At 43.6% G+C, this 9,115-nt stretch overlaps 1 long non-coding RNA gene across 1 annotated transcript; it reads left to right on the top strand.

Annotated features, from left to right (window-relative positions):
* Window positions 1-4,192: 4,192 nt before the first annotated feature.
* Window positions 4,193-6,653, top strand: LOC127330526 (uncharacterized). Its single transcript, XR_007869308.2, has 3 exons — window positions 4,193-4,255; window positions 5,566-5,644; window positions 6,079-6,653. It is a non-coding gene; the product is annotated as an uncharacterized lncRNA (long non-coding RNA).
* Window positions 6,654-9,115: the final 2,462 nt, after the last annotated feature.

Genomic DNA, 9,115 nt, shown 5'->3' with positions numbered 1-9,115 from the left:
CCCCGGATGCTAGCATGGTACTTGGCACGGTTGTACCAAGGTCAGATGTACCCACCCTCAGCCTGCATTTTCTGCACGTAACAATTATGACTGTGAGGGGCCGTATAAATAGCTAGCCCTCCTTCTTTCTTAAGGTAGGTCCCAACTTTTATCTCTCTCCTCCACTGTTCTTGAGATCAATTTTTTTTAGTTTTTTTACTAGTGCTCCAACTTCATTGATATTTTGAGATTTGGTAAAGAAGACCTGGATCTAGGTTTAACAAAAAGAATTTGACTCCTCCTTACTATCTAGATCTGATGCATAGTTGTTGTGAATGTAAAACATGTACTAGGGATCATGTTTATAAGTAATATTACCAACATGCAATAAAAACATTAGCAATTTGTTCACATGATGCTTGCTTAACAAAAAAAATCATGATGCATGCACGTGTATGCTGGCTTGTGTAATCTGATAATTTGTTGTATAGCATGAGTGTGGAATATATACTACACTCCTAGATGTGAGATAACCCTTAATTTGAGAACATCGTCCTAAAATCCGTGATAAAATTCAAGAAAAAATAATATAGATAGAGCATACTCCCTCCATTCCTGAATATAAGCTATATAGTTTTTGAGAAAAAAATCCAGAATATAGTCTTTAGTGCGACACACCACTTGTATGGATTTTTTTAGGGATTTGATTATATTTTCTTATCTTATGCAAAGTACTTTATTTTCTCATCTCAAATGTATAGGGGTAATCCCGCTCAAACCCGGTGTAATTTTCTCTCAACATGTGTTGTTTAATTTCCATGCCAAAAACTATATGACTTATATTTAAGAACGGGAAAGTATATCATTATTATAATTTTCTTAATGAAGACTCGAAACATAACTCTTTAAGCCAAAAAAGGTAGTAGGTAGTTTAAAGTAGACTGTGAATTTGATGCATTGTCGGTTTATCACTTACTCCCTCCGTTCCAACGAATAAGGTGTTGTCGTTTTTTCGTGTTTTATCCTTGACAAAAAAATAATCTATGTATATAAAAATACATTCGATACAAAAAAATGGTATAATTAGAATTTTTTTAGTACGATTCTAATCATATCAATTATAGTATAATCACGATATTCTTGCTCGATTTATTAGTATGAGGGATTTTACAATTTACCACACTTTTCATTTGCCATTTCAACACTGGCAAGTGATGGTCATGTGGCAGATGATAGATATTTCAGAGAAAAATGTGGCAATTCATAAAATATATGTAGCATATAACAAAGGCTAATTTGAGCCCAAGTAGCAAAGAATTAATTGAACCAAGGTAGGATAGAAACGGAGGGCTTCAACACTCCATCAGTACTACATTTTATATTTCATAAGATCTGAATATCGAGTTTAGTTTATTTTTTTTTCACATAAAACATGTAGCATCGCACTCACTCACTCTCTCCCCGTAGGAAAAGGGAAAAAAAGCTTGGAAAATAAAGTGAAACCCCCGAGCGTCTGCTCGCCTGCCTCCGGCGGCGGTAGGAAGCGCGCATGTGCCGCACCCTCTTCTAAACTAGGCAGGTCGACGGCGGCAGCAAGGGCGGTAGTTCTTGGGGCCCGACGCCTCTCCACGCGGGGGTCGACGGCGGCAGCAAGGGCGGGAGTTCTTGGGGCCCGACGCCTCTCCGCGCGGTGGTCGAGGCGACGGCGACGGCGACGGCGACGGCGACGGCGGGCGGGGTGGTCGCTGCAGCAGCATTCGCCTTCATCGAGGGGCATGGCGGTCGGTGCGCGGCGGCCGCCGAGCGAGGGCGCTCCGGCGAAGGAAGCGCCTCCCTCTGTCAGGGTGGCAGGCGTCATACATGGCCCCACATCGCCCAGGTGGGTCCGCTCGATGGACAGGCTGGGGCCGGGATCATCCGAACCGTTCGATCAGGATGGACGGCAGGCGTTGCTCCCTGAATTCAGTTCGAAATTCTTTCTGAATAAATGCAACAAGGCCTGCCGTCTCCTCCGAGCAGAAGCCAGCAGAAGGAAGCGGAGCAGCAGACGACGGAGCGCTTCTTCCTCTCCTCTCCAGTCGAACTCAGGTACAAACCCTTCCCCCTCTCCTCTCCCTTCCCGTCTCCTCTCCCTTCACGGCGAGGGCTTCGTCTTGTGGTTCCGCGCGCTTCCGCTCCGGAGTACGGCCTCCGTTCGTCTTGCTGCGCGCGCGCGGTTTAGTCCCGCGCGCTGACGTTCTCCGATCATTTCCTCGTGGGGGCTTTGCTGGCGTGGGGGATCGAGGACGAAGCGAACGAGCGTGCACCGGATAACCTCTGGCTTTCGTGTTGTGGGCGTGGCGTTGGTTTCCTCTCTGCGCGCCTGAATCGTGGTGGTGCTTTTCCTCGCTGGCTTTCTAGTTGGTTGGTTCCTGAGTGAGATTTCGTGGCACGAGAAGGACGAACTCGTTTGAAACTTTAATTCTGGGAAGGGTTGCGCTGGTTTCTTCGGATGTGTTCGCGTTTTACCCAATCTTATCGTGTGGCTCGTTCCGTTCTGCGGCGACGCCATGATTCCTCCTGTTATATATTGTTGCCGATTTTTTCATTTCCGCATCTGCCGTTCGTGCTAGCTCTCCATAATCGTGTGATTTCCAATTCCTCATGTTATTGGTGCACGAGTATTGTAGCCTGGCGTTCGTGGGTTTTGCAGGGCGAGGATTACGAGTAGTCTAACAACATCTCCTGTCGTTGTTGGTCTCCAGCGCGTTTTGTTTTGAAGAGCTCTGCTCAGATCAACATGATTTTGATCCGATCCACAAATCAGTTTCACCTCGGTTCCTCCTGTAATTTACTGGTGGTATTGTCACTTGCTTCATATGTCTAGTGGAGATTTACAGTTTTGCACTCATGTTTTCTTCCTAGATCGACAGGCCTTGCTGGTTATCAGTATAAGGTATTAGCAAGGCGAGCTGACAAATGCAGGCAGGGTACCGCATGAACTGGGATGCTTGTGGCGATGGTTTTGTTCTGGGGTTTTATGAGGGATTGAGTTTCCTGGGGATTTTGATTGGGGAGTTGAAGTGTAGGTCGCTTGATTCTGTTGTAGTGTTGCAATGCTACTATGATGAATTGATGATTATAGCTGAGTCATGCTGTGACTTAGATGGGATACTGCATTCATGCTTGATTTGATTATCCTGTAAGATTCATCTGTCCAAAGCCCTGTGTTCTGACATTCCATTACTTCTGGTTTGATTTCCGTGCAAGATTTTTTGTTCCAAGGCCACTATGTGCTCATACTGCTGTGAGCCCTGTGTTCTGACTTCATAATCTCATAACTCCATAAACTGCTTGTTGAACAGCCAAATGCCCATATGTATCTGCTTTGGCTATAGGGGTTTACATTGATTCCTCTGGTTATTCTTGCTGATTTATATTTCAAATTGCTGTTTGAGCCATGTTATTTCCCTTGTCACCAAGTTACCTGTTCTTGCTTTGATAAATGTTATATACTTGAAGAATCTAGATGCATCCATAAACTCAGTTTATCATCCTAGGGTCTACAAGCCATGGGCTGTATATACTACTAGAGTGTTTAACTGTTCATTAAGTACATTTGTTAATATGAAGATTTTCTGGTCGGAACTTCCTCTCAATCATTCTTGAACCCGTAAATGTCAACATGTACTGTGTTGTTTATTTCACAAAAAGCTCTATTGGATTTCAGGGCAGTGGCAGAGACATCACCAAGCTTGAGGCTTGACCCTTAGAGCTTCTACCTCAAGACACAGGTAAGAAATGCTTTATGAGTAACCATATAATGCATCTGGGTTCCGATGATGTTTACATGTGCCCCTTGTTACTCGAAATTCATCTCAACAGAAACTGACAATGTTAGGAGTTATAATTTGCCACTAATAGGCTTGAGAACATTCATTGATTTCATTGTTAATGCAGAAGTTGTCCATGTTGTTTTGCACCGCCATTTTGTTCTAAGAGGACGCCATGTTCATTGTTTCATCTTGTTATTTTTGCTATTTCTGATTCTTGACTCCATGGTGTTAAGCCCGAATCAATTTCCCTAGCTACTAACTAGTAGAATCTCCGCTTGGAAGATCCTTTCAATCATATTGAATCTGTTTAAAATTTAAAAAGTGAATCTGTTTGGTTTGATTCGTACAATCTCAACCTGTACTGTGGTGTTTATTTCATGTTAAGTTCTCTTGGATTTCAGGACAGAGGCAGTGACTCCACGAAGCTAGCCTGATCCCTAAGCTCTTACCTTAAGAGAGAGGTACGAAATGCTGTTATGAGTGAGCATAGAATAACCTCTGGCTTTCGTGTTGTGGGCGTGGCGTTGGTTTCTTCTCTGCGCGTCTGAATCGTGGTCGTGGTGCTGCTTTTCCTCGCTGGCTTTCGAGTTGGTTGGTTCGTGAGTGAGATTTCGTGGCACGAGAAGTATCATCTCGTTTGAAACTTTAATTCCGAGAAGGGTTGCGCTGGTTTCTTCGGATGTGTTCGCGTTTTACCCATTCTAATCGTGTGGCTCGTCCCGTTCTGCGGCGACGCCATGATTCCTCCTGTTATTGTTGACGATTTTTTCATTTCCGCATCTGCCGTTCGTGCTAGCTCTCCATAATCGTCTGATTTCCAGTTCCTCATGTTATTATTGGTGCACGAGTACTGTAGCCCGGCGTTCGTGGGTTTTGCAGGGCGAGGATTTACCTTAACGAGTAGTCTAATGAGATCTCCTGTCGTTGTTGGTTTCTAGCGTATGTTGGTTGATTTGTAGGGACTTGCAGTTTCACCTCGTTTCCTCCTGTAATTTACTGGTGGTACTGTCACTTTCTTCATATGTCCAGTGGAGATTTACAGTTTTGCACTCATGTTTTTGTTCCTAGATCGACAGGCCTTGCTGGTAATCAGTAAGGTATTAGCAAGGCAAGCTGACAGACGCGATGCTTGTGGGGATGGTTTTGTTCTGGGTTTTACGAGGGATTGACTTAGATGGGATACTGCACTAATGCTTGATGTGATTATCATGTGATTTGGACTTAATCAATCTGACCACTCGAACCTGAAGGACTGATCTGTTGAATCCATCAGTTTCCATAAACTGCCTGTGTCAATATGTTCTAATCACGTTTTCCTTGCTGTTTGAGCCATGTTATTTACCTTGTCACCATGTTACCTGTTCTTGCTTTGTCTCTTAGGATGATACGGTGCACTCATGCTTTATTGTAGATGATCCTCAGTTCGTGTCAGATTGATTCTCTCACTTGGGAGTATAATGCTATAACTTGAGTTTCTGACCCACTTAACACTTGGTTTGGCGCATCTCAAGAATGCTATATCCTCATGTTATATAAGTGTGCCATAATTAGGTTTCTCTTTCTGCAGTGTTTGGTCACCGTCCTGAAACCAAAAAATTCCTGAATGTTATATACTTGAAGAATCTAGATCCATCCGTAAACTCACTTTATCATGTTCTGTGGCATATAGTGATCTGTAATGCAGTCAGTGCATTCCTTTTTATAATTACAGTGATCAGTGTTAACATTAAAAAGTACTGTCTCTTGAACCTAAATGTCTTTATTTTTTCAGGAACGGCAACAACTTCAAGAATCTGAGAGAACCTCTGGGAGCTGCAACTGATTGCCATTCTGCACCGGCTGAAACAAAAGTAATAATAGCTGCACACTGTTTGCTTAGTTGCATTTGAGTTTACTATAGTTTTCTATGCATACTGAACGGATATGCGTTTACGATTTGGATTAAAGTGTGATGGAACTTTGAATTCTCTTTTGAAAAGAAAGAACAATGTGTAACACAAATAGCTATATTTGGCCTTTGATATCATGATTTCAGATGATATCGTTTTCTTTCATATTGACAATTTTACTTTCAGATGAGTTTGTATTCCTTCATATTGAACACTGTCCCGAAACAAATAAATACCTGCAATGTTATATACTTGAATGATCTAGATCCATCCGTAAACTCAGTTTATCACCTGAAACCAACAAATGCTTGAAACTTATTTTTGAACATGTTATATAATGCATACTACTAGAATGTTGAGTTGTTCGTTTAACTACATTGTTAATACTTTGCTAGGGCGCTATGGTGAGGCCAAAGAGGGGCAACCTCGAGTTGAGGAGGTCCCTGGAGCGACAGGTTAAGTATGACAACGGCACCCACCCGAGGCAGCTGGCTCACAGCAAGATGGAGATGGACATGGAGCTTGCAGCCCCAGCTCCGCCTGCTGCCCAAGCTCCGCCGCCTGTCCACGGCCCTGCCCCAGCAATCCAGGGCCACGCCCATGCCGCCGTCCCTGCTGTACCTCTCCCTGCCAACCATGACGCCGCCGAGGTGGCCGGCGGTGAGCCCGGGTGGAAGAGAGTGACACGTTTGTGCACCATTCTCTAGGCTTTAAGCCAAAGAGAACGTATCTGCCAAACCGTTTTGCGGACCAGTATTCTACGTCATATTTGTTAGAGAACCTGAAGTAATGCGTTTACTGAAGTACCTTAATGATCAGAGACCACTGTGGAGTACCCAAACAAAGTCGTACTATGGAGCTTTTAGTGCCTGTAATGCTTTGGCCTTAGTGATCATCGAAATGTACCGTGGAGCTGCAGATGATGTGATGTGATGGACTGATGGTGGTTCCATTCCGTCAAATTCTTCAGAATCGCACTTACATGTTCCATTGTCTCCAGTCTTCTTAACTTATCCTGTTTTCCCAAAGTTTCAGTAGCCGTTATGGCGGAAGAGTACTGAAATGCAGATTCATGTTCATATTTTTTTTCCATTTCGAGCGTGTACCAGTTTCCACACAGGATCCGACGTGGATTGATCATTCACAGTGCGGTTGCTTCTTTTGTGTAGAGCATGCAGTAGACTTGAGACCAGTATACTTGCGCTGCGACGCCTGCGAGGATAAGTACGCCGCACCATCAACAAGATCGATGGCAAACAGGGAAAAGAAGAGTCCAATTTGCACCCCTCAGCTTGTGTCAAAGTTTAGGCCGAGTGAAACATTAAATCGTCACCACGTTGAAAATTTGTTACCATGATCATGATCTATTTTTAAAATTGACGCATCTGCAAAGTATAATGATAAAAATTGTGATACCGTACTAGTACTTCTGTTTAAGATCGAGTGCAACATCAAATCATTATCACGTTGAAAATTTATTACCACACTAGTAGAAAGCTGATCTTTTGCACCGGTTCAAAAGGGCCATATGCACCGGATGGCCAACCGGTGGAAACCATCCGGTGCAAAAGCCTCCCCCCCCCCCCTTTTGCACCGGTTCGGTTACAAACCGGTGCTAAAGGGGGCACCACGTGGCCATCTGTGGAGCGTTCGGCGGGGGACGAACCGGTGCAAAAGGGTTGTGCCGCGGCAGGGTTTTGGCGGCAGGGAATTGCACTAAAACGCTGCCGCGACAGGAATTTTTACTAAAACGCTGCCGCGGCAGACTCTGCCTCCATTCGAAACACGTTATAATGCACACACATATATATAGGAAACCATTATATATCGATCGAAGTGACACACGTTCATGCATATATATATGTCTACATCAACTTTGAAAATAATTTCTAGTTATATTGGATGGCGGGCACATAGTGTTCTCCGTCTGGAGCTATGACTTGCTCAAGTAAGAACCCCGCCAGTTCTTCTTGAATTGCTCGTACACGCTCGGTTGCTAGAAGACCGTCCCGCAACCGTTCGATCTAATAATTTGAAGAAGGTACGGTGGTCAGTATATATATATGTGTGTATGTGAAAGAAACACAAGTTGATAAAATAAAGTCATGAATGTTGTTTACGTACATCAAGTTGTTCCAAAATCTTGGTCTGATGGTGGGTATTCTCGCGGATGAACTCGCAAACGTAGAACCCGCATAAATTATTCCCGTCCTCTTGCGTCAAGCACTTTACGAGAACAAAGTTCAATCAAAATAATATATAATCAAGAATGATAATAATGGTATTGAAACTAGAATTAAAGAGATGTGCGGCCTAGCCACAGAAGTACTAACAGGTACATGTTTTATTCGAAGCTCTTTATTCTGTAAACTCGGAGACTTGGTGGCGAACCGTTTCCAAGCCTTGTGGAGGATATCAGCCATGTCTCCCCACACCTCAAGGGGTTTACTCTTCGAGTCCATGACTTCTACTACCCCGGTGTCGGGTTCAATGACTAGCAGGATATAGTGAAACCTGCGGACACATATGCATAACTCATCAATTACACTTAACACATGGATTAAGCGAAAAAGATTTAATGTGTGAAGACAGTAACACTCGCGCGAAGTTGTAAGGAAATAGTATTGCCCTTTTGTATAAGTTTTTCCTTAAGGCATATACCAAGTTATTATCTGTGTCCTTGGGAGATCTGTCGACAGTATACCCATTCACGGTATATGGGTCAACGAACCCTAGATCATAGATTTTCCCCTTGCGGCATTCGCGGATCTTCATTCTGCATAATATAATATAGATAGTTATATGCATGCAATGGACGAGCCACGGTAGAGACTTAATTACATAAATAATACTTACAGACAGTAGACACTCAGCAGAGATTTGTCGAGGGCGTCTTGTGAATAACTGAAATAATTCACAAAATTTGATGTTCATCATGTCAGTTCGCCCGTAGTGCTCATCTCTTATTGCCACCATGATCCAGACGGTCCTTACATGCATCCAAGTACCAATTATGTAGTCTTCGCAGCCGTGTTGATAGATTAGGCAACTCCGCAGCTCTGACAAGAAGTTCCCCGTACGTGTAATGGTATGCTAATTGGACAGGGTCCGTGAACATGTTTTCGATGCGGCTTAAGTACTCAGGAATACTCATACCGGCCGCATCTGCCTCATCTTTGTATAGTTTTACCATCTGCGGATCAAGGCACTGCAGGACATCGGGATACACTTGGAGCGGGGGGCACGAGTTTTTCTGGGCTCCAAGCTGGGGAACTGGTTTCCCTTCTTCCTTACTTTTTTGCCACCGTGATACGTCTCCGACGTATCGATAATTTCTTATGTTCCATGCCACATTATTGATGATATCTACATGTTTTATGCACACTTTATGTCACATTTGTGCATTTTCTGGAACTAACCTATTAACAAGAT

Source organism: Lolium perenne, chromosome 2 (genome assembly GCF_019359855.2).
Source record: "Lolium perenne isolate Kyuss_39 chromosome 2, Kyuss_2.0, whole genome shotgun sequence".
NCBI classification, from domain to species: domain Eukaryota; kingdom Viridiplantae; phylum Streptophyta; class Magnoliopsida; order Poales; family Poaceae; genus Lolium; species Lolium perenne.
The sequence above is the reverse complement of the archived record's forward strand: the minus strand, read 5'-3'. Positions and strand labels throughout refer to the sequence as shown.